Below are 25,886 nucleotides of genomic sequence, written 5' to 3'. Positions count from 1 at the left end.
TTGTTACTGTGGATATGACCGATACAGAAATACCATTCTTTTCAAATTCTGAGCAATGTACAGGCAAAACTCTTATTTTAAACATATATATATATATAGATTACATTTCAGACCTTCCCCTAAACTACCATTTCACTCAGTGTGAAGAACATTATTGATAGCCTAGATTATAGCGACCTATTCCCCGACTTTGCATACCAATTTTCGTGAAGATACGACCACTAATAAAATAAATATTTGACAATTAAATTTTAGGCCTTCCCCTAAACTACCATTTTTCTCAACGTGTATAGCCTATATTGTAGCGACTTATTTCCCATCTTTGTCTAGCGATTTTCATTAAGACACGACCATTAATAACATAAATATTTGAGAATTAATTTTCAGGCCTTCCCTAAACTACCATTTCACTCAGCGTGATTAAAATAATTTATAGCCTAGATTGTAGCGGTTCATCATCCGACTTTACATTCCGATTTTCATTAAATTCTCTTCAGCCATTTTCTCGTGATGCGTGTACAGACAGGCAGACAGACAGACAGACAGACAGACAGACAGACAGACAGACAGACAGACAGACAGACAGACAGACATTACGGAAAAGTAAACAAATGCATTTTCTTGTTACTGTGAACATGACCGAAATACCATTCTTTTCAAATTCTGAGCAATGTACAGACAAAACTCTTATTTTATATATATATAGATAATGTGAAAACATTTCATGAAGTACAAATATTATCGGTAACTTGAAGAAATATCAAAGTATCATTATTCTTAATTCTGGAATGAAATCTACTTGGAAATATTGTTCATGAACATGGAAAATATATTTCACTTGTATCATTTCACCACAGTCTCCATTGTTTCGTTTTTGATAAGTGATCACAGTAACCGCATGTTCTTTAGAAACCGATCTCTTAAACGCACTGCATATCATCGTTGTCACCCTGTCCTTCTGTCTCCTACAAGAGAAGCAACGTCGTCGTATTTTTGGTGGAGGGTCTTCCTCTAGCTGTTTCTCTTACTTTCGAGAATGTCTCAGAAAGAGCTGGGTGTTTGCAAAGAGGTCCCTAAGTTCAGCTCTGTCTTCAAGATGTGGCTTCATCAAAGATATCAACAAGACTTAGAGAAAATCTCTCCGGTATAACGTGTGTTGAATTGTTTAAGATTTGATTGTTAATTCCCGCTATATTCACCAACTTAAAAATAAAAGAATATAAACGGGTATCTCAACGTTCTTCTTGATACCATATAGGTATTTCTCCATTTATTCGCGGTATCTACACCACTCTTTTTGCAATTATAATCCATTATTATGATGAATACCAGTAACTCCGTATTTGTAGTACCCTCTGCGTATCAAGTACGGTCATAATTTTCCCTCATTTCTTCTATTTGTAAATTCATGCATGTAAGGATATGTTGAAAAATATTCTTAGCAAAAAAGCACTTCTTTCATTCACGACATTCCATGCACATGGCTGTGGACCAGAAAATATTCGTACAATATTATGTTTACAACTTTTACTGAACTTGCTTGTCAATGGGATTTTACTCAACCGGGCTACTTTATCTTTCCAAAACAATACTCATCTCGTACCGCTATCGGAACTGTGCCTTTCTTATCTTCAGGTATTCGAATTTTATTGTTATTCCGTATCGTGATCATTTTTCTTGCATAACTACACACGTGATGTACCTTGCTCACCATATGTTAGAGCTCATGCGTTTATTCTCGTAAATCAGCAATGATGAATCCAACGACAATTACACTGCTTGTAGTCATAGGGTACATTTCAGGGATACGTTTGATAGAGACTAGGAGCCCACAGAAATATTAAAACCAAATAATCACCTTCTTTTGTACGGGTGGTGTACTATATACACCAGCGCGTTTGCTTAAATCTATTGAATACAGGGTCTTGGGCATCCTGACGTAAAACTGGGCATAGACAAGATCTCATTTTGATCCCAATAATTTGGAAAAGGGCCAATCAAATTAAAACCATTATAATGTGGACTGACTAGACATGTTTTTTTTTTTTTTTACTTCGGGCGTTCATCATACTAGATGTACACCATCATTATTGTAGAATGCTATTTAGGTGGCAACGACATAGAAAATGTTATGGTGTCGATGAGATAGGAATGGAATTACATTTACGTAAACATAACCCCATGGCACTACAGCTCTGAAGGGCCTTGGACTACCAAACGACCGCTGCACAGCCCGAAGGCCTTCAAATTACGAGGTGTCCTGTGATCAGCATGACGAATCCTGTCGGACGTTATTATTGGCTTTCTAGACCGGAGCCGCCATCTCACTGTCATATAGCACTTCAATTCTAATCACGTAGGCTGAGTGGACCTCAAACCAGCCCTCAGATCTATGTAAAAATACCTGTCTTGGCCGGGAATCGAACCGGAGCCCTTCTGGTAAAATGTTTGTATACTATATTTTTTAAATGATGTGAAAATGAGATACCACCGAAAATCATCTTCAGGTCTGCTGTTAATGGAGTTCGAACCCATCATCCCAGTATAAAAACTAACAGTTGCATAACACAAACTACATAGCCAACTCACTCAGTAATGTTGTAGCAAACTTTCTGTTGTCAGTCAATTCCAACAGCTAACAAAGAGTTTACATATTGCTAACATTCAGTGTGATATTATAAAGGTTTTAGAATAACTTACCTTATTTCTCTGACTCCATTGCTGAATGATAAGCGTTGAGGCCTGCGGTTCAGAGGATTCCGGGTTCGATTCCCAGGAGGGTCGGGGAATTTAATGACATCTGATTCATCCTTCCGGCTCGGGGACTAGCTGCTTGTATTTCTCCCAACACCTCCTCTTCATATTCAGACAAACACCACTCAAACGTTCGAGTGTGAATACATACCTCCACATAGGGTTGCGTCAGGAGGGGCATCCGGTCGTAAAACAGAACGAAATCTACATGTAAGGCGTAGTCGCGCCTACTGTCCCACATGTGTCGAAAAAGCGGCAGAAGAATAAGAACAAACACCTTGTTAACAAGCATCGAGAAAATTCGCATTACAGTACACTGATATTTACAGAAAACGTTACGTCGTATGACGAAATAGGACATAAATACTTTATATGTATAAATCGTCAAATATTAAAGTTTCAGCAATTCATATGCAAATTCACTCTCGAATTTCCGTTCTTCGGCAGGGAGCAATGTGCAACACATTAATGAGTTCTTAATCACATCCCTACAGTGCATGCTGACTGGGACGGAAGAAGCATGCATACGTGCGTGGTCAAAAGATGGGGTTTTCTGATGACTTCACCCCTTGGAGAAGGGGTCTCAGCTCTTTCTTCTGAGGGGTAATTTATATCTTCCTTGTAATCATCGTGGGGTATGACTTGATTGATATAATTTAATCTGCATCCTTGAACAAAAGACTGCACTCTCCCCGCACTCCTAAATTGCTGGGGTGAATGTAATGGGGTTGCTGAAATGAATGGAATAACTTGGGGGTAACTGTGAAGGAATTGATTAGACTTTCTTCTACAAGAATCCATATTAACTTGTATGACCCTCAGCACTGTTTACAGAGGCCTCTTTAAGAATTCTACGTCACTTGGTCAACAGCAGAATGGACAATTTAAGAAATCCCACTACAGTATTGTCCACAATTAACACATTCAACAAATAATGTCACAAGTGAATGTGTCCAATATATATGTATGTCCGTAAGTCATAATATTCTATATATGCAGAATGGTTGGAAACAACGTAAACCTGATATACGAGCACAAGGGTGCTGGAGATCTACATGATTTTGAACTCCTGTGTGGAATGTGAATGATAAAGGTATAAAAGGTATAAAAACGTATAAAAATCATAACAAAAAAGGAAAGGAAACATAAAATACCATAGTTTAAATTCAATGTGGCCACACAAACGTACGGCACCCCTTAAATTACAAGTACATAATAAATCAAAGGTGAATTGAAGGGATTATGTGCCAATGCAGTGCATGTCAGAGTGACAACAATGAGAAGCTACAATTCCAGCTAATTTCAAATCATATGAGACATACTGATTTCGGTGCAGAAGAAAATAAGAAACTGAAATTCCTTTCCAAGTTGCTTTACGTCGCACCGGCCCAGATAGGTCTTATGGTGACGATGGGTAGGAAGGGGGCTAGGAGTGGGAAGGAAGCGTCCGTGGCCTTAGTTAAGGTACAGCCCCAGTATTTGCCTGGTGTGAAAATGTGAAACCACGGAAAACCATCTTCAGGGCTTCCGAGAGTGGGATTCGAATCGACTATCTCCCGATTACTGGATACTGGCCGCACTTAAGCGACTGCAGCTATCGAGCTCGGTACTGAAATTCCTTACGGTGTTAAATATTTTGAATATAGTTTACATTTCGTTGTTAAATTATTAATTTACATTTAATTAATTTCTCCAGATTTTCAATGCTGTTTATATAAAAATTGCGGGTAATTTTTACAATGGCCAATTAATTGCTGTGGACATTTTACCATCGACATTCCGCTGACCACTAACTGACTGATAATTACTTATACGTGTTCACTATCATTCCATTTCACAATAGAGGACTATGCGGCTCCATGGCTAAATGGTTCGCGTGCTGGACTTTTGCCACAGGAGTCTTTGGTTCGATTCCCGGCAGGTTCGGGAATTTTAACCTCAATTGTTTAATTTCTCTGGCACGGGAGCTCTGTGTATATGTCGTCTTCATCATCATTTTATCCTCATCACGAGGTGCAGGTCACCTACGGGAGTCAAATCAAAAAGACCTTCATCTGGATTATAATAATATACACTGGTAATAATAAAGTATATGCTATTAATTATATGTTCATACATAAACTGAACTCATATTAATATATATACCACATGATTCATGCCATAACTTCGGAAATAATACGATCGTCCATAAATAATAATACTAATACTAAATGGATGTAAACACTTCATAGCCATACCTCACAAGTCATAATAATAATAATAACAATAATAATAATAATAATACTCATCATCATCATCATCATGATTCGAGCTCGATACTTGGATTATGCAACCATGGGTTAAATTTACTCTTAATTACACTTGCGTCAAGTCTTAACTATAAAAAAATATTTCGCGCAATATTACCAAGCAACCGTGCAGACTAAGTCTTATGTCTGGGGTGGTGTTGGGGGTGGTTATTGTTTCGAGAAGAAGTAGACCTACAACCACCCTTTATTAACACTAATCCGAAGGAAAAATATGGAAGGGTTCCGACACTTCGTAAAATGAAGGTATCGGCTAAAGAAAGACAAGGGCCACTAAGGGCGAGAAAATGAAAGACTCCCAAGGTCTCTAATGCTTTATATGGTTAGCGGCGGAAGAGAACATGAGTTGGCCAAGGGAGGTCGATTGGGATGAAATTGAGGAGTCTGGCAGAAGTATGTGGAAGCACGACTAGGAATCAACTTAGGGCCCCGTGGTCGATAATCCTGCCCTCAAGTTAAGAGAACCTGTAGCCCTTTCTATTCACGTCGTACGACAGCCAGGGGATACCGTGGGTGTTATTCTACCGCCCCTATCCAGAGGGTACGTAATGACTGGGGGTCATCCTGGCACTAAAAGCCATGCGCCATTTCATAGAGGACAATCTTGAAGAGAGGAAATGGGGGATAAAAACTTCGTAGAGCGTACTACTCTGGAGCCAGTTTTACCATGCTAGAGTGATATAACTAGAAGGAAATTGAGTATTACACGAAGTGAAAAGGTGATAACTCGAAGTATCGAAGAAGGCTCAATCACCACACTACTCAATTGCCCTTATTCATAAGTTAAAACAAGGATTCAAAGCTGCTCAGCATTTTAAACGTATTCCTCAATTAAAACAGTTCGCTTCAGTTCTGAGAAAGCCAAGCGAAGTCTAATGTGTCCACAAAGACGCACACAAAATTCTGTCAGTTGCGTACACTAATTTATTTACAAACTGTTATACATTTACCACACATCAATAAACCACCATATTGAAACTGCTATCCGGAGCACTCAAGCAAGTCCATACTCAGAGGACAGGCTATCACTAAACAACTCAATACAAAATTCACATACTTCAAACACTCCCTAGAACGACTTCTACATGAATCACATCAAAACAACTCATGTTAAAAAATAACTCAACTGCACCATCATACCGCCTCCTTTTATATATGTTGCCTGGCCAGGCTTCTAGAAGGAGCTGTCACAACATATCTTCTCGTAAATTCTAGAGTGCCTAATACTCTTAGTTATAATGTAAAGAACTTTCTACCACCAATCTAGTGTCAAAGATACCCTGATTCTTGCATATTATGTGTTGAATTTGAGTGGATTATAAATCATATACCGACAGTAGTAATAAAGTATATACTATTAATTACGTGTTCATACATGAATTGAACTCATATAAATAAATTTATACAGCATACGATTCATGCCATAACCTCGGAAGAACATACGATCGTCCGTAAATACTAATGTAATACTAATGTCCGACTCGTTGGCCGAATGGTCAGCATACTGGCCTTCGGTTCAGAGGGTCCCGGGTTCGATTCCCGGCCGGGGTCGGGGATTTTAACCTTAATTGGTTAATTCCAAATGTCCGGGGGCTGGGTGTTTGTGCTGTCTCCAACATCCCTGAAACTGTTGTTTGTGTGTGGGTGGGGGGTGGGTGGGGGGTGGTGAGACACAATAACACGCAGTTACCTACAAATGGCAGATGCCGCCCACCCTCATCGGAGGGTCTGCCTTTACAAGGGCTGCACTCGGCTAGAAATAGCCACACGAAATTATAATTATTTATAATACTAATACTAAATGGATGTAAATACTTCATAGCCAAACATCACAAGTAATAATAATAATAATAATAATAATAATCATCATCATCATCATCATCATCATTATCATCATCATGATTCGAGCTCGTTACTTGCAGTATGTAACCATCGGTTAAATTTATATTTAATTACACTTGCGTCAAGTCTTGGCTATAAAAATTATTTCACGCGATATTACCAAGCAACCGTGCAGACTAAGTCTTATGTCTGGGGTGGTGATGGGGGTGGTTATTTTTTCAAGAAGCAGTAGACCTACAACCATTCTTTAATAGCACTAATCAGAAGAAAATATGGAAGCGTTCCGACACTTCATAAAATGAAGGTATCGGTTAAAGAGTCCGACTCGTTGGCTGAACGGTCAGCGTACTGGCCTTCGGTTCAGAGCACCCCGGGTTCGATTCCCGGCCGGGTCGGGGATTTTAACCTTAATTGGTCATTTCCAATGGCACGGGGGCTGGGTGTGTGTGTTGTCTTCATCATCATTTCATCCTCATCTCTACGCGCAGGTCGCCTATTGGCGTCAAATAGAAAGACCTGCACCTGGCGAGCCGAACCCGTCCTGGGATATCCCGGCACTAAAAGCCGTATGACATTTCATTTCATCCGCTAAAGAAAGACAAGGGCCACTAAGGGCGTGAAAATGAAAGACTCCCTAGGTATCTAATGCTTTCATATGGTCAGAGGTGGAAGAGGACAAGAGTTGACCAAGGAAGGTCGGATGGAATAAAATTGAGGACCCTGGCAGAAGTATGTGGAAGCAATACTAGGAATCAACTAAGGGCCCCATGGTCGACAAACCAGCCCTGAAGTTAAGATACCCTGTAGCCCTTTCTATGCACCTCTTACGTCAGCCAGGGAATACCGTTGGTGTTATTCTGTCCACAGGGTACCTAATGACGGGTCATCTGAAATTAGCGACACAAAATTGTGCGATGCGATGTTATCTAGCAAACGTGCAGGCTGTGATGTAAAGTACTGCAGGACTGATATACTTAGTGACATATAGAGGGCTCGAAGCCTCATACTATCATACTATCATACTCTAGAGCAAGGCCTCTCAAGGTTGCATGCGCCTGGTGCATACACTGTGCACGGTGCAAATGACGACTTCGTTTGGTTGACCAGAGTGTAGACCCCCACTCCTCGATTTGGAGCAATAGCGCTGTCTCTCTCTTTCCCCACTCCTGTCTCGCTCGTTCCCCCTGTCTCCCTCTTCCTCACTTGCCCCGTAGCGCTCTAAATCCGGGCCGAGCTGAGCCGAGTTGAGCCGAGCTGAGCCGATTAGCCCAGAGACGAAGCATTGGTCCAAGCCGAGCCGAGCGGGACCGATGCACAGTGCACAAAGCTCTTGCGCCTCGATTTGCACGTGTGAGATCTTGGACATTTGAGAGGCCCTGATCTAGAGAACTGATTATTATATTCGTGGCCCTGAGACAGTTTTTCCCTTTCGGTGCAGTGAATCCTACACTTGCCGACACCAAATTCCATACCGATTTCTCTCGAAAACGATTCATAAGATGCTAACAAATTATTCGTTATCAATTTGAGTTCCATTTACTTAATGGCAGACATATTTATGACCATTATATTTTTCTAAAGACAAACTTTACGTCCATTTTTCTCTCCCACCTGGTGTTTTCCAATCATCTATGGTCGGAACGAATGTGAGCCAAACCCAGTTTTATGTTAGAATGCCCTTCCTGACGTAAAAACTGTATGGAAGGATGCATTCATTATTGCGTGTTTCTGTTGTTTTTTGTAGTGTGAGGTGTTGTATTTAGATGTATACCAGTGGCCTGTCGCTGTAATAGCTACGAACAAAGTCTAAAAATGAAACTGATGATATGGTCAAGAATAAAGCGAAACCTTTTGGCTTTTTCAGGCACAATAGTATTATAAGAAAGTGCCTATGTCGGAAGTAAAGGTAATGAGAAACAGCTTGAAAGGGAGACCGCATGGATTTGAAAATTATTGACATATACACTGCTTGAATTTTGAAGTAGGCTTTACTATAGTATACCTATCAATCGTGGACATATTTAAACGACCCTTGTAAATATTAATCAATTTTTTTTTGTAGGATTTGTCTTTTTGGCAGCCTCCAAATGGGGGAAGCAGAAATAAATGCATTTCTCTCTCTCTCTCTCTCTCTCTCTCTCTAGAGAACATCTTCTGCAGGTATCCGGAAACAAAATCTCCAATGAACCATGTACATCAGAAAAAGAGGAGAATGTTTGTAGTCACAAGGTACAGTAGTAGGTAAGGTAAGGGTTATTCTGCCCGAAGGCAGGTCCGAACCTCCGCAGAGGTGTTCCTGAGCTGGAGTTTACGTGCGGTAGGTTGGCCAGTTCCTTTCCGCTCCTCCATTCCCTTATTCCCCAACAACAGCGCGTGGCAACCCATTCAACTCCTGACCACGCCCAATGTTGCTTAACTTCGGAGATCTCACGGGATCCGGTGTTTCAACACGGCTACAGCCGTTGGCAAGGTAAGAGTTATTCTGCCCGAAGGCAGGTCCGAACCTCCGCAGAGGTGTTCCTGAGCCGGAGTTTACGTGCGGTAGCGTGGCCAGTTCCTTTCCGTTCCTCCATTCCCTTACCCCCCACCAACAACGCGTGGCAACCCATCCAACTTCTCACCACGCCCAATATTGCTTCACTTCGGAGATCTCACGGGATCCAGTGTTTCAACACGGCTACGGCCGTTGGCTGTACAGTAGTGATAATAATAATAATAATAATAATAATAATAATAATAATAATAGTAATACGACTACGACTACGATGATGATTATGATGATGATGGCGGTGGTGGCCATCCTAGTAAGGATAAGGAATATCGGATATTTTTAATTCGAAAGTTCTGAGAAACATTTCAAATATTCTGAAATTATTTAATTTCAGTGGTACTGGGAATAATCGACAAACGCCACTGTCGGCAGCCTTGAAGTTGGTTTCCAGTAGTTTCCCATTTTCACACAAGCTAAATGTTGAGGCTGCTATCGGTTCCTTCCTGTGCAGACATCCCATCGTCACCATATGACCTACCGGTGTAAGTGTGACGTAATGCAAATTATGTACGGTAAGCGGATAAACATCCGACACTGGAATTATTACTCACTGCTGTCCATGTTTTCCTCCAATTAAGCATTTACGAGTATTTATTGTATATAATACATTGACATATTGCGAATTCAGTGTTGTGTTGATTTCTGCAATAATTGTGGTTCTCACGACAGAGGAGAAGGTGACATTATTTCTGGTCATTCGGAGGGGGGCGTCAGAATAGGCTGAGATTGCTTCACGTTAAAGAACGGTACGAAGATCGATTTATTAATGAAGCACTGATAACAGAATAATATTATCTATCGCAGTCAAGTACCGTCATACGGGATCATTCCTACGTCAACGTCAATAGGGTACCCAAGATTCGTCTCCATCAGGTATTTTAGTCCCTCACATCAGGGAAGTTATGAATGTCTAACGGCACCTTGGACACCATTTAAGAGAGCATGCATTTTTCAGGATCGACATATTTAACACTACAGGAAAGCTCTTACGATCTATTACATTGGAGATCAACTTCTCGTGAAAATCTATTTATCTGCCCTTCTTGCTCTCTAGATCTCACGGACCCTAACGCCTATCTATGGGTCATGTTGAAAGAACTTTTCAACTACCTACACCACCTACAAATATTCCCGAATTACGCGAGGAGTTAACGTCATTTTAGTGTGCTTACAGCAACCATTCTCTACCAACGTGTTCAATAATCTTCAGGAACTTTATGAACAATGTGCACCACGTAATGCATCATATTTTGAACACAGACTCAACGAACGGAATTAAATAACGTTACGATGTTTTTAGTTTCGGTATATCGTCGCTGCGCCTCGAAATGCCCCATCAAACCCCCAATATATGGACAACACGATTTGTCCGGCTGCACCACCAGTATATTGGGAAATTCCACCTAGGAAACACAAACCCTGTTCAACCAGATACATACGCACTGAATCCCCCATAAACTTGAGACGACATTAACCTATTTCAAGATAGTATTTTCATTTTTAGAACACCGTGATCTTTACATCGGTTGTTAAATCTTGAGTATCAAAACTCAATGGAACTTTCACCATCTAGTAATGTGTTCCTATGACACAAAATATTTTTAAGACATTGATTGATTTTTAGCTGTGTTCACATATGATAGACTGAGTTATTTTGACTCCATTTAAGGATTGTTTTTAATGTTGCCAAGAATGTCAGGTGTTTCTTATTTTAGTCTGAAGATGTCTCACAAGTAAGAGACGAAACAGGTCCCTTTTTAAAATAATATAAAAAGGAATAATATTGTACAGTGCTGTTAAGTTGGAGTTACTCAATTCTTTAGACCTTCATTCTTGCCACTATATCACAATGTTGACGTGAGAAATACTGACCCACAACACGTGTATCCCTTACAATGATATAGTTCATGCAACACTGAACCTTTGTCGCCAGAACCTTTCCTTTAAGAGTTTTCTTCTTCTTCTATATGAATAGCCCAGTCTTCCGGACGTTGGCATTCAGTATGGACAGTTTTCTTTGATCTTCAGCAACACGGTAGAGTTGTGGGACGGTTCGTATTCCAGTCCAGTCTTGAATGTTCTTGAGATACGACGTAGTTGTTCTGCCTACTCCTCGCTGTCTTTCGATTTTGTCTTTTATAATGAGATGTAATACTGTATATCATTCACCACGTAACACATGACCCAAGTACACGATTTTCTTGCATTTGATGTTGATCAGTAGTTCTCTTTCAGAGTCTTCTCTCCGTAAAATCTTTCGTTAAAGACATGCTGTATCCAAGAGACTCTTAGCATTCGTCTTTGAAATGACATTACTAGAGTTTCCAGCCTTTTTATGGTGGTCGTTCTTAAGGTCCAAGCTTCAACTCCGTATAGCAAAATTGATCAAACATAACATATGACCATGCACTGTCTTAGTTTTAAGTTTAAGGCGTCATCACAGAGTAAAGCCTTCGTTTTTTGAATGCTGACCTTTCCATTTCTATACGGGTCTTAATTTCAGGATCTGGGATTAAATCGTCTGATATCCAACAACCAAGATATTTAAATTTGTCAACTTGTTGGATTTGTTGATCTTTCAGTTTCAGAATAGATTTAACTCTTCTTCTACTGAACACCATTAGTTTAGTTTTCTTAGTGCTGACTGTGAGACCCAACGTTTCTCCGACTGTAAAGCTTGTCTAAGTACAGATGTGGACTTTCAGTACTACTGGCAAGAAGTACTGTGTCATCTGCATATCTGAGTGTGCGCATTAATTCTCCGTTGACATTGATTCCCACTTCCAGTTCTAATATTATCACACAGCGGTTTTTCTAGGCACAACGGCGATATTATTCCATTGATAATGTCTATCGGCAGTAAGTAAAGGTACATGAAGCCACATGGCTGGTCTCATGGTGTAGGTGTGGAGTGTTTGCCTGTTACTCGGTGGCTCCGGGCTCGATTCCCAACTATGTCAGATATTTTTCCTGGATCCGACGGACGGTTCGAGATCCACTCAGCCTACGGTATTACAATTGAGGATCTATCTGACGGTGAGATAGCAGCCCTGGTCTAGAAATCTTAGAATAACGGCTGAGAGTATTCGTCATAGCGACCGCATAACCAATAAGCGTATGGGATTACTATTGAGCAGCTACCTGACGGTGAGATAGCGGCCCCGGTCAAGAACTCCTAGAATAACGGCCGAGAGGATTCTTCGTGGCGACCACACGCCACCTCGCAATCTTCAGGCCTTAATGCTGATCAGCGGTCACTTGGTAGCCAATGGCACTTTGGGGTTTTGCGTCGCGGGCAATTTTTAAATGTGAAGTTACGAGAAAACAAAGACATATTTTAGTAACATCCTGGGATGTTACTGGATTGTTAGAACGTTTGGTAGATTAGCTAGTACCAATTAGCTTGACTGATGCTTAATCTCTCCCGTAAGCTGGTAGCGAGGAACAGGAATTGTTCCGCAGATCATGTCTGCAGCACAATACGACGCTTAGCGCTAGACAATGTAAGGGATTTGAGTCAGGCTTATCTCAGGTGCAGACAGAGCATGCTGCTAGAGCAGGAACACGTCCTACAGAGAGTAATATTCAATGTCAATACGTAATGTACTCATTTAAATAAATAAAATGCAGGTTATGGAAAAATACTTAAAAAGGAAATTTTCATCACTGCAGATACGAATTACAATTAGTGTAAAGGAAAAGGGTGAACGGTAAACATGCTGTGGATGTTATTGTTTGGGTCATCAGTCCATACACCAGCTTGATACTGCTCTCCATGGCACCTTATTCTGCGCTAACCTTCTCATTTTTACGTAACTACTACATCTACTATAATCTGTTCGTCATAGATACACTTAATGTTCGTAGCATCTAGACGTCCCTCAAAACCTAACTGAACAAGTACAGAGTGTCTTAAAATGTGCCATATTATTCTTTCTTCCTGATAAAATTTTGCCAAATCATTATCCTTTCCATGATTCGATTCAGTATCACTTCATTCGTGATTCTATCTACCCATCCCCCCACAAGGCCCCTGTTCAGCATAGCAGGTGAGGCCGCCTGGGCGAGGTACTGGTAATTCTCCCCAGTTGTAACCCACGACACAACGTCTCACGCTTCAGGACACTGCCCTCGAGGCGGTATAGGTGGGATCCCTCGCTGAGTCCGAGGGAAAAACCAACCCTGAAGAGTAAACAGATTAAGAACGAGAAGAAGAAGAAGATTTATCCCTAGAACACTAACCCTCTTTCACCACACATTACTACTAACCTTCTTAAATTCGACTACTCCAATTCACAATTGTTATATTTTCTGCGTAACAGCTAATACCTGGTACGATATTCGATATTTGGTATTCGCGTAGAATTTAAAACCTAATATGAATAAAAAACATAGATATTAAACCATATGATCCTATTGTTTAATATAGCAATCTTGATATATGGAAAATATTATATTAACAAGTTTTATAATCAGTCTTTGTGGTGTAGTGGTTAGTGTTATTAGCTGCCACCCCCAGAAACCCGGGTTCGATCCCCGTCTTTGTCACGAAATTTGAAAAGTGGTACGAGGCCTGGAACGGGGTCCACTCAGCGTCGGGAGGTCAATTGAGTATATAGGTTGGTTCGATTCCGACCTCAGCCATCCTCGAAGTGGTTTTCTGTGGTTTCCAACTTCTCCTCCAGGCAAATACCGGGATGGTGCCTAACTTACGTCAACGGCCACTTCCTTCCCTGCCGGGCTGAGTGGCTCAGATGGTTGAGGCGCTGGCCTTCTGAACCCAACTTTGCAGGTTCGATCCTAGCTCAGTCCGGTGGTATTTGAAGGTGCTCAAATACGTCAGCCTCATGTCGGTAGATTTACTGGCACGTAAAAGAACTCCTGCGGGACTAAATTCCGGCACCTCGGCGTCTCTGAAGACTATAAAAGTAGTTAGTGGGACCTAAAACGAATAACATTATTGTTACTTCCATCCCTCTTCCTCGTCTATCCCTTCCAAACTTCCCTTACCCCCAAAAAGGTCCCTGTTCAGCAGTGCAGGTGAGAGGACCCGACGAGGTACTGGTCTTTACCCCCAGCTTCTTCACCCGACCCAAAAACTTACGCTCCAGGACACTGCCCTTGAGGCGATAGAGGTGGGATCCATTGGTAAGTCCGAGGAAAAACCAACCCTGGACGGTAAACCTACCTATCTCATTCTTATATTAAATAGATAGAAAACCAGCTGCTTCAAATTTATATATTAAGGGAGAAGGTAACATTTCATATTTTTTTCAAATGAAATATATACCCGGCATTCCGGGTGACCATAACCGTTCAGAAAGAATAGTGCATTCATGATTTATAATCAAGAGTTAAAATTGTTCACTAGAAATGAGTGTACAAATGATTGTGTAATAACAAATTCAACTTTTAAAACAGCTTTACATATATCATCGATTTAGTTTTTATCAATGCCACTTCCGTTAATATTGCCATTATATATTTGAAGAACGATCATCTACCGCCAAATAGGAAACGTCTCACAGCCCATGGATTCAGAGATATTTTATATCTTTCACTCAAGTAACGTACGATATGTTGGGATTCAGCTCGAAGGCTGCTTTGATCCTCAAGAGCTCCGTCATCACCTGTCATAGATGACTTAGGCTTCACTGAAATGACATTCTAGGTAAAATAAAGAGTGAGGCAGTTTTGCGTTGCTTTATTCACCGAGCCAGAAGTTGCTGTTACTTATCAGTCATCCATGCTTACTTAAATGCAATTGCCAAGCGACCATTTGAGTGACATGTTAGCATCATTCATAACAGGGACGGACTGTATAAGGAATGGCATACATAGCATCCCTTATACCTCGGTCACTTAGTTAAAGTCCTGGATGAGACTGAGAGAGATCAAAGAAAGTAACAAATTTGACCTACCCATACCAGAGGACAAAGTGTACTCGAAACATTAGGTCCCGCCAGCAAAGGAGCATGATATGCAAATAGTCTTCTTCTCTTCATTATATCGAACTGCTTGTTGGTTGTCATACTCCATTGTCTTTGATGGGTTATTATGAACGCGGTATTCGCATTTTCATTGATTTTGACATTGCCAGTTCAGCGGTTGCTAACATCACCGGCAACATAGTGAACCTTATCATAAATTTCCCACTGTGCTTTTATTAATGATATGGATATTGAAAATTGTATTTTGTGGAACGTTCATTTCTGAATAGTTCTCTTTTAGAGCACTGTTCAGGTTTTCTGGTTCGTCACACACTTGCTGCGTGCATAAAATCGTACACAGGATTCTTCCAGGTACACTTGTAATGGCAGTATTCTTTTATACCATACGTCCTCACAGAGTATATCCACTTTCGGTGTGATATGAAGAAATCGAACCAAAAATCCGATCGCCATCAGGAATCACACCCTATCTTCCGCTCTCCAGATAGGTGCCGGAAGTGATGTGATGTGGATTTGATTTTCCGCTGATGTGTTATGGATCCAGTTGTCGAAGTGTCACCGATCTATGGCTACCTGATTAGAAGCATACCTACTAATGTGAGAATGTGAGAAAAGAAAACTCTAACTCGTCGATAAAAAATTTATTACATGTAATGATGTATAAGACATAACACATGAAGAAATTTTTTATTATAAATAGGATGATATGTTTCGTAAACTCAAGTGGATGTTTACGAATTTATCAACTTACTTACTAACTTCCTCTCCTTGGATTAGGCTAATAGCCTGCTCCGACCTCAGATTTCATTCCAACTCTTCATACGACGACCAACATCTATTCTTCCCGTAGGATAGTATTCCAGGGCGAGTTTTGGGATTTTGTTGTTATCCAACCTCAGAACGTGTTTTTATTTAATTTATCCTGCTTTGGAATATTATTCCATTCACTGCGTGTGTATTTAATTTTGTCTGTCTCTTCATTTCGTATTTTATCTTTTAGGGAGTATCCTTTCACTAATCATAGGAATCTCATTTCAGATGATTGTATTTTATTCCTATAGCTTATTGTATCCACCCATGTCTCACTTCCATATAACAAAGTTGGTACAGCCATAGTCTTACAGAATTTAAGTTGAGTATCTTCTCTTGCTTTTCCTTTCAGTGTTCGGCGAATTGTCCCACACATATGTTGAAATCGATGAAGCTTCTTCTTCAATTCGTCATCACCATTAAAAGATATTTCACAATCAAGGTACTTAAAATTTCAGACTTGTTCTACTGGTGGATTGCCAATTGCGATCTTCGCTCTGATAGGATACTTCCCTTGCCTTGCCATAACTTTGGTTTTGGTTCTGGATAGCCGAAGATTATAACTTTTACAAATGGTGTTTAACTGATGTATTGATTTCTGGAGTTTGTCTTCATCATCCTGTAGGATAAATTGATCATCTGCAAACAGCATAGTATTTATGTATGTGTCTGTGTTCAAATTTATTCTAGAGTGCACAATTCGTTTCCAATTTCAGATTACTTCCTATACTGTATATATAATTGAAACGTGGTGGACAGAGGCTGCATTCCTGACTTACACCTTGATTAATTAATATTTCTTCCGTTAGTTTGTATCCTACTTCTAACACAATTCTCGTCTTTCTTTTTTGACTTTGCATAATTTGAGTAAGATGTTTAGGGTATCCATATTTTACCATTAAATTCTATAACTGTCCTCTATCTACCCTATCCAAGAGCCTTTTCATAGTCAACAAAAGCGACGTAAGTATTCAAGTTAAATTCTCTTCTCTTCCCCGGTATCTGTTTGAGGCTAAGGTAGTATCTGTACAGGATCCGACATTTCTAAATCCACATTGTTCTTCCAATAAGATATTGTGTGCAATGATTTTAAGTCTATTGTTTATTATTTTAGCATATGTTTTATAGCCAACATTTGATAAACTTATTCCTCGATAGTTACTGCAAAAACTTCAGTTTCCTTTCTTGAAAAGTGATATTATTTTAGCTTTTCTCCCTTCTTCGGGTATATTTCTTCTTTTTCAACAAAGATTGAACAAATCTAAGAATCTAAATTTAAGAATGATCCCGCCATATTTGAATAACTCCATATTTATATTGTCTAACCCTGGTGCTTGTCTATTCTTGAAGGATTTCAGAACAGTATTAAGTTCTTCTATGTCTATTAGGTCAATTCCTCCAACGTCGTTATCTATATCTTGATCATCCTGACTCCCTCCATACTCTCCGTTATGCCACAGTTCTGTGTAGTGTTGTATCCTTGATTCTTCTTCGATTACATTTATATTAGCAGTTTCTCTTTCATCAATGTTGTGATGCTTCATTAACTTATACGCCATCTCTATTGAGTTTATTAACCTATCTCATGATTCTTGCTTGAGTTTTCCCGTTAGTGACCGGAGCTTGTTCCTGCTGTTGTTATACTGTTTCTCATTTTGTGGGGTGCAATGCGTTATATTTTTCAAGTATAATATTTGTTTTTGCTTGACAGCTTCTGAAATGTCTTTATTCCATATTTTAAGCCCAGTTTTTCTCCGAAATTTCTTCTTCATTCCAATGGCTTCATCTGCTGCCCCCTGAATTGCTGAGGTTATGATTTCCCATTCTTTGTTAATATCGGTACTTACTGGAATCTGAACTAAATACTGTTGCAACCGATTTTGATACAAGTATTTTATTCCATCATTCTCTAGTATATATACCTTACAGATTAATAGATTTCTTGGTTTCTGTGTATTTTATATTCTATTATATTTCTATTCAAATCACACTAAAAAGAAACCCTGTACATATAAACCAGTGCTACGTAGAGAAAATTTGACAAATTATAAACTTGTCATAATGTTGGAAAGAGAATAGCGGATAAAAGCAGTTCTAGTGGGTGTTGTAACAAAACATATCTTAAAATTATTTAATTTAGAATTTCGTAAGAAACGTTGATGCCATTTTATTATTGTTATTATTATTGATATTATTATTAATTTATGAATTATTTAATTACTTAATTATTTAGTTATTTTTAATTTATTCTTTGAACAATGACTATATTCGATCATTCCTACAATAGATTTGCGAAATTTATTATTGTAACTCCTGAATCTGTTATTGCTGTGTAATAAATGTAGGGCCTACCTCCTCTACCTACCTCCTACCTACCTCCTCTCAAATATTATTACCACTTACTGCATAAATAAAGTGTCAGGAGGTGATCGGTGGTTCAAAACCGGCTGCGTTCGTTGGACTTTTGAAGATGATCTATTTTCTCCTTCATGTCATATGATGACAAGGTGTACAAGATTTCTGATAACGTACTCGATTTTCAACCGAACGAGTAGCTGTGCAGTTTGCGTCGCGTAGCTGTCAGCTGCAGACAGTGGGTTCCAACCCCACTGTCGGCGGCTCCGAATATGGTGTTCCGTGGTTTCCAATTTTCACACCAGGCAAATGCTAGGGCTGTACCTCAATCAAGGCCACGTCGATTCCTTCCTTTGCTGTCATATCGTCGCCAAAAGAATGCGGAGCCACTCGCTCGGTGGAATGAGTCAAGATTATGTTGATGAGGTTCCTCGCCTACTTAACTCAGTAAATAAATAATTACTGCACTATGTAAGAATAGACCGTGGTTACATGCTTGACTTCATAACGCCATTAAAAATGAAATTCGCATAATGTCATGGAATATGGTGTGACGAGTACGGCTGTAGAAGTCTCTTTGAACCATACATCAACATTAGTCGTTTTGCTCATTGCTGAGCGTCGAAACCTCATAACTTTCTCATTTCTCATTTCTGCGTTGACGACATGGCTCCATTCAGAGCAGTTTTCAACTTTCCTTAGCATGATCTGAATAGGTAGGCCAGTGATCTTTGTCTGATATAAACATCTACTTGCTGTTCTTCCCAGTACACTACTGGCTTCAACTTTGCCTTGCAAACTGCTCTTTTCCAAGTTTGAACCTTAATTCTGAGCAATATTCATTCAATTAGTAATGGTTGAAATGAATCAACCTGTGTCAAGCATGTAGAGAAAGGAATGCTGAAGAAGAGACAAGATCCTTAACCAAGAAAAAGGCGAAATGGGCTGTGGCCAAGCAGCCTTCACAGTTGACAAGAGTCTTCAGTCAATCAATTAGCTCAGTGCTGACATCAATGAAGTTTTCTCTTTTTTTTTAGAAAGACATTGCAGGACATTCAAATCTAGCGGTCATTTCCGGCGGCCATTTAAGCTACCTGCTTAAATCACCACTTCGCGGCAGTGGTTAGTATAATATTAATACGAGCTCGTAGATGACAGGGTAGGTTAAATTCTGGTGGCTAGCCATTCTGAATTGTGAGATACCTTCGAGATCCAATCCTTAGTTCAATTTTGACTAAAATTAAAGGCATTAGTTGGCAGACATTTTGGTGTGTGAGAAAGATGCGAGATATTACCTCCACTCTGCATGTAAAGCATGTATCGTTGGTTGAGTTTCTTTAAACAGACATCCTAGGTCGTTCTTGTTGCAAGACCTGTGATTATGCATCCATTGTTATTAGAGGTAACGCCATGAATGACACAATATTACTTACAAAACCACACAACGTAGGTGTACTGAGTAGCGAGGAGGGATTTCAAACACGACTATGAAACAAGTTCTGAGTGATGTACATCATACTTCCCGCAACAACCCCGTCCCTCGACATGAGTGTGACAGGGACTTCTAACACACAATACTGTGACTCCAAACTCTCCATACCACAACACTAAAACAACACTGGTCGTACTATATCGACAGTTAAATTATTGTCCATAGAGAATCTTTACGCTTCCACGGAATATTAAATAGACGCAACGACCAATAAGAGGATCACAATTCGCAAGGGCCCATTATAAAACCCCTAGACTGGAATATATGCACACTGCGTAATTTCTTGGTGCAGACCTTGCAAGGTAGACACTTCGAAGAGGATGGGTAGAGGGGTTGAGCATATTCTACTGTGTACCGAGCTCGATAGCTGCAGTCGCTTAAGTGCGACCAGAATCCAGTAATCGGGAGATAGTGGGTTCGAACCCAACTGTCGGCAGCCCTGAAGATGGTTTTCCGTGGTTTCCTATTTTAACACCAGGAAAATGCTGGGGCTGTGCCTTAATTAAGACCACGGCCGCTTCCTACCCACTCCTAGGCCTTTTCTATCCCATCGTCGCAATAAGACCTATCTGTGTCGGTGCGACGTAAAGCAACTAGCAAAAAAAAAAAAGGGGGCTTATTTCGGAGGCTGTTTCGAAATTCGTTCTTTCACCTGAAAGACTATGTGACAATGGAAAGCGAATTCGGCAGTAAACGCTGAACCCTTGACTTACCATTCCATCGTTGGTCGGCCACAGCTGCTGCAGTAGAGCAATATCGAACTCTTAAATCTTCGGGTCGTAGCGGGAATAATTCGGTCACGATCTTAACCAAACGATGGGGTTCAGAAGAGAGCTTAACTACTTGAAATGAGGAGCAAATATGTGCTGACTAACTTTTATTGAATCAATTAATTGCACCAAAAAACATCATTTATATAAAGTAATTGATCAAAAAAATTATTCCATGTTTCAAACGCAGTCACATTGCATGGCATTAGTTTTACTGATTACAGTATCGAAGAACTTTCTTCGGAGAAAGTAGAAATATCACAGATTAGAGAACAGCGAAAACTAAAAAAATGAAAAGTAACCTGAATATCGGGCACCTATTGATCCAAACGATAAATGAGAATTGATCCAGACGATCCGTGGAAAATCTGACCTTCAACAAATAAAATGCCAGATTTACTCTTAACTAATGTTATCCACAAGTCAAATACCCTGTCGGATATGGAAACACCCGCCGAATGGACCCTTAATCGAACCACTGCATTAAATGGAATGTGACCACATTGCAGATTCGTTCTGATAGATAATCTCCTCCATGAATCTTTATACTAAAACGGAATATTAATTAGACCTATCAAACTCGACTGAAACCACATTTTCCCGATAGTCCGATAGAAATTATCCCCCATTCTTACCGTTGATGGGAGGAGAGCTGTGAAGAAGCTCCTCGAAAAATAAAGTATTTAAAATCCCGCTACTCGGTTTGTAACCATACTGGAAATCCTACGACCTGGAAACCAGAAAATCTGGCCATTTAACCGCGGAGTCAGTTAGGAACTACAGATATCATTCTTGAAAGGCTCTTGAAAGTTGACAGCATTGTAATTAAGACGGCTCGTTCCATAGCCAAAGGAGTATGTAACCACAACACGATAGCAACTCATTAAAGTTGTGTTCATCGATAATAAATGTAGATTTTACAAAGTAAGTTGCTAATAATTGCTTTTCCCAACATTCAATAGTTCAAATCACGAGATCTGATAACATAATGGACGTCGAGGACTTTTACATCTACTAACAGTCATACAGCATTTCCCGTTGCAGATCTAGTTTCGATATAGGAACCTGTATATAATCTTACTCTGTAACTGGGTCATGCTTTAATGAGATGTCCAGTAGCTGTATTTTATAACATATAGACGACGCCCACTCTAATTCTCTCCGCAGGATTTATAAAGTTTCCTGTGAACTGTGCGTGCGTGTGCGCGTTTTGTAAGAGTCCATCGACCGTGTTGATGCACGACTTTGGATCATTTATGAATGTGAACGGTCTAGTTGTTTTAACTTGTAAAATTCACGTACAATGCATACCGGGTAAGTCTTGTGCCCCATATTTTACTTGATATTAGGCTCCATTCAAATGCCGAGAACACGAGGGTCGATAGTCCTTTGCCTAAGCTTAATATTGTACCAAGGCGCTGTGGATGTACCTTGATGTGCAAATTAGTCTCTAGTAACAAGGTTTGGTTTCTCCTTCGCTCAGCGATGGATCCCATCTGCACTGTCTCAAAGGCAGTGTCCTGGAGAGAGAGAGACACTTCGTCGGGTTACAACTGGGAAGAAGGACTAGTACTACTCCCAGGCGGCCTCACATGCTATACAGAACAGCGACCTTGAATGGGGATGGACATTTTGCAAGGAATTGCCGTAGAAGAGGGAATGAAGCGGTCATGGCCTAAAATTAGGCACCATCCCCACATGTACCTGGAGAAGAAGTGGGGAAATACGAAAAATCCACTTCGAGGATGGCTGAGGTTGGATCCGATCCCCCTCGACTCAGTTGACCTCCCGAGCCTGCACGTACCTGTCCTCGTAACACATTTAAAGTGCCTTAAATATTTGTGCATCAAGGAGTTACTTATTGCATCGATCCGTCATGACGTACGCAGAGATAAATAGGACGTTCCAAGCGATCAGGTTGAGTAAGGTATGAATGTAACGGTGGGAAGGATGATGCATGTCAGAAGGAAGACGTGTAATGGATGCCAAGGCGAGGTCGTAGAAAATTGTGGATGTACTGGCTCGATAACCGCTCAGTCGGTGGTTCGAATACCATCAGAACTAAATATCCTTGTTAGCATCACGAACTTCGGGGATCTTTTATTTGCTTTTCAAATTGATTTACATCGCACTGACACAGATAGCCTTATGGTGCCGATGATTAGGAAAGAGCTAGGAGTGGGAAGTAAGCGACCGAGGCCCAGCATTTGCCTGGTGTGAAAATGGGTAAACCGAGGGAATTAGACGTGCGGCTAGGGGCACTCATCTGTGTGCTTCGCTCGGGAGATAGTGGGTTCGAACGCCACTGTCGGCAGCCCTGAAGATTGTTTTCAGTGGTTTTCCATCTTCGCACCAGGCAAATGTTGAGACTGTACTTTAAATAAGGCCATGGCCACTTTCTCCCAGCCCTATCCCGTAGTTGCCATAAGATATATCTGTGTCGGTGTAACGTAAAGCAATTTCTTGAAAATTGGAAACCATGGAAGTTCACCTTCAGGGCTGCTGACAGTTGGGTTCGATCCCACTCTCCCCCGAATGAAAGCTGATAGACACATGATCCAAACTGCACAGCCAATTTCTCGATACTTCTAGGATCAAATGCAAGGCTGTTCGTGCCACATTCTTCGAATAGCACAAAGCTTTGGTTAAGATATGCATGATTACCCCGATGACTTAATGCCTATTTGGTGCTGACCCCAGTCGTTCTGACCATTCCCTCGCTATTCATTTAATAGACGAGTACGTTGTCATGCTCCTCTTCAACTGCGAAGCTACAGCGAACGCACAACAACCACAACATCTGGGCATAAAAGATTTCAACACCAATGCTAACCAACAGTAAATAAGGTTATTAGTGATATGTAACGTTTGCGTACAGCAGCAACACTTTTCAAAACATTTCCGGTTTCAGAGGCAACAGCGACTTCCGGTGACGTTTTTGTAATTTTTCTGGACGTCATCCTTGTAAATTCTCACATCAAATCAAAAACCAATCAAAATCTCTTTATTTGCAAATGAGGTGTCTACCTCGGTGGCAAATGGTACACTAAAATACATTATTGTCAAGCACTAAATTTTAAATTAACAGTAGACGAAGAAAAGTTTCCTAGAATACAATATTATACAATTTACGCTAATAATTGTTTCTATTAAACACACACATCATCCTTAATAAATTTATATTGTTTACAGAATTCTACTTATAATATCTTACAAACATAGTCAACTCATATAGAGTATGGTATGTGAAATTACTTCTAATAATACTATACAACTGGTATAAGATTAAAATTAACACTGAATTTATTTACATATTTATATTTTACCCATTTTGGAACCTAAGTAGCATAACGACCTGCTGCGTCTTAACCAGAGCCCCTTTTGCCACCACTTTTCAGAGTTCCTGAAGGGCCTTCACAGCTACCGTAGCGGTCCCAGGGCCCTCGAAGTCCCCACTGTACTTCACCCCTACAGGCAGTCCCCTACTTGGGCTGTCCAAACACCTTAGACCAGGGGATGGAATTAATTTAATCACACACATTTATTATTTACAATATCCTGCACTGGTCGAATGCCCTCTAACATTTAATTTATTATCTCTGTTGTTGTTTATTCTCTTCTTGAATATCTGTACAGATTTTGGAAAAGGATCAAACACTGCTCCTAGTAAACTGTTCCACTCCTTCACGCCCTTCCCAATGAAAGAAAATTTACCCCAATCGCTTCTGCTAAAATTCCTTCTAATTTTGTACTTGTGGTCAGTTCTACGAATATAATTATTTTCCAACCGAAGCCTCTCACGGATATCTCCCCATGCTTCTTCTCCTGTATAGGCTCTATATAATCCTATAAGTCTAGTTTTCTCCCTTCTCTTACTTAAAGTTTCCCACCCAAGTTCCTTTAACATTTCTGATACACTACTCTTTCTCCTGAAATCCCCTGTTACAAACCTTGCTGCTTTCCTCTGCACACCATCTAGTTCTTTTATTAGGTATTCTTGGTGAGGATCCCAAACACTGTTTGCATATTCCAATAATGGACGAACCATACTTAAGTAACTTTTTTCTTTTAATTCTTTGTTGCATCCTTTAAGTAGTCTCATTATGACATGTAACGATCTGTATGCTTTCCCAACAATGTCATCAACATGACCCTTCCAGTGCAAATTACTTTCAAATCTCACACCTAAGTATTTGCACTTGCCATCTTTTGGGATAACTACCTCATCCAAGGTATATTCAAATTCAGTTTTAAAGCTCCTGTTTGTAAATGTTGTAACAGTTGATTTGCCTCCATTAATCTTCATATTATTTTCTTCAACCCATTCTTGGATACTGTCAAGGTCCCTTTGTATTCTGAACAATCCTCAATGTTATTTATTTCCCTATAAACAATTATGTCATCTGCATACAATCTTATTTTCGATGTTTTATTGTTCCCTAAATCATTTGCGTATATTAAGAAAAGTAACGGACCGATTATACTACCCTGTGCAATTCTCTTCCAGACATTCTCTTCCTGTGATATATTATTTCCTACTTTGACTTTCTGAACCCTTGAATTTAGAAATGTTCTTATCCAACGTATAACCCTTACATCCAATCCTATTCCCTCCAATTTCTTTAATAATATTCCATGTTCCACTCTATCAAAGGCTTTGGAAAGTTCTATGGCTATGCAATCTAACTGGCCTCCTGAATCTAACTGATCTGATAGGTCCTGCTGAAATCCCACCAGTTGTGCCTAGCAAGAAAATTCCTTTCTAAATCCATACTGGCTCCTCATGAACCAATTTTTATCATCACATATCCCTCTGATGTACTTTGCTATTAAACTCTCCAATATTTTACAAACTATACTGGTCAGGCTGATTGGTCTGTAGTTCTCTGGTTTCCTTTTATCACCCTTTCCTTTATAAATTGGTATTATTATAGATTCCTTCCATTCCACTGGTATCACACTATTATTTATGACATAGTCAAAGAGAAATTTTAAATAAGGCACTATATACCACCCCATTGTCTTTAATACCTCCCCAGTAGTTTGATCACTTCC

This window comes from Anabrus simplex, chromosome 1 (assembly GCF_040414725.1).
Source record: "Anabrus simplex isolate iqAnaSimp1 chromosome 1, ASM4041472v1, whole genome shotgun sequence".
Classification (NCBI taxonomy): Eukaryota; Metazoa; Arthropoda; class Insecta; order Orthoptera; family Tettigoniidae; genus Anabrus; species Anabrus simplex.
Note: the sequence above shows the minus strand (reverse complement) of the source record.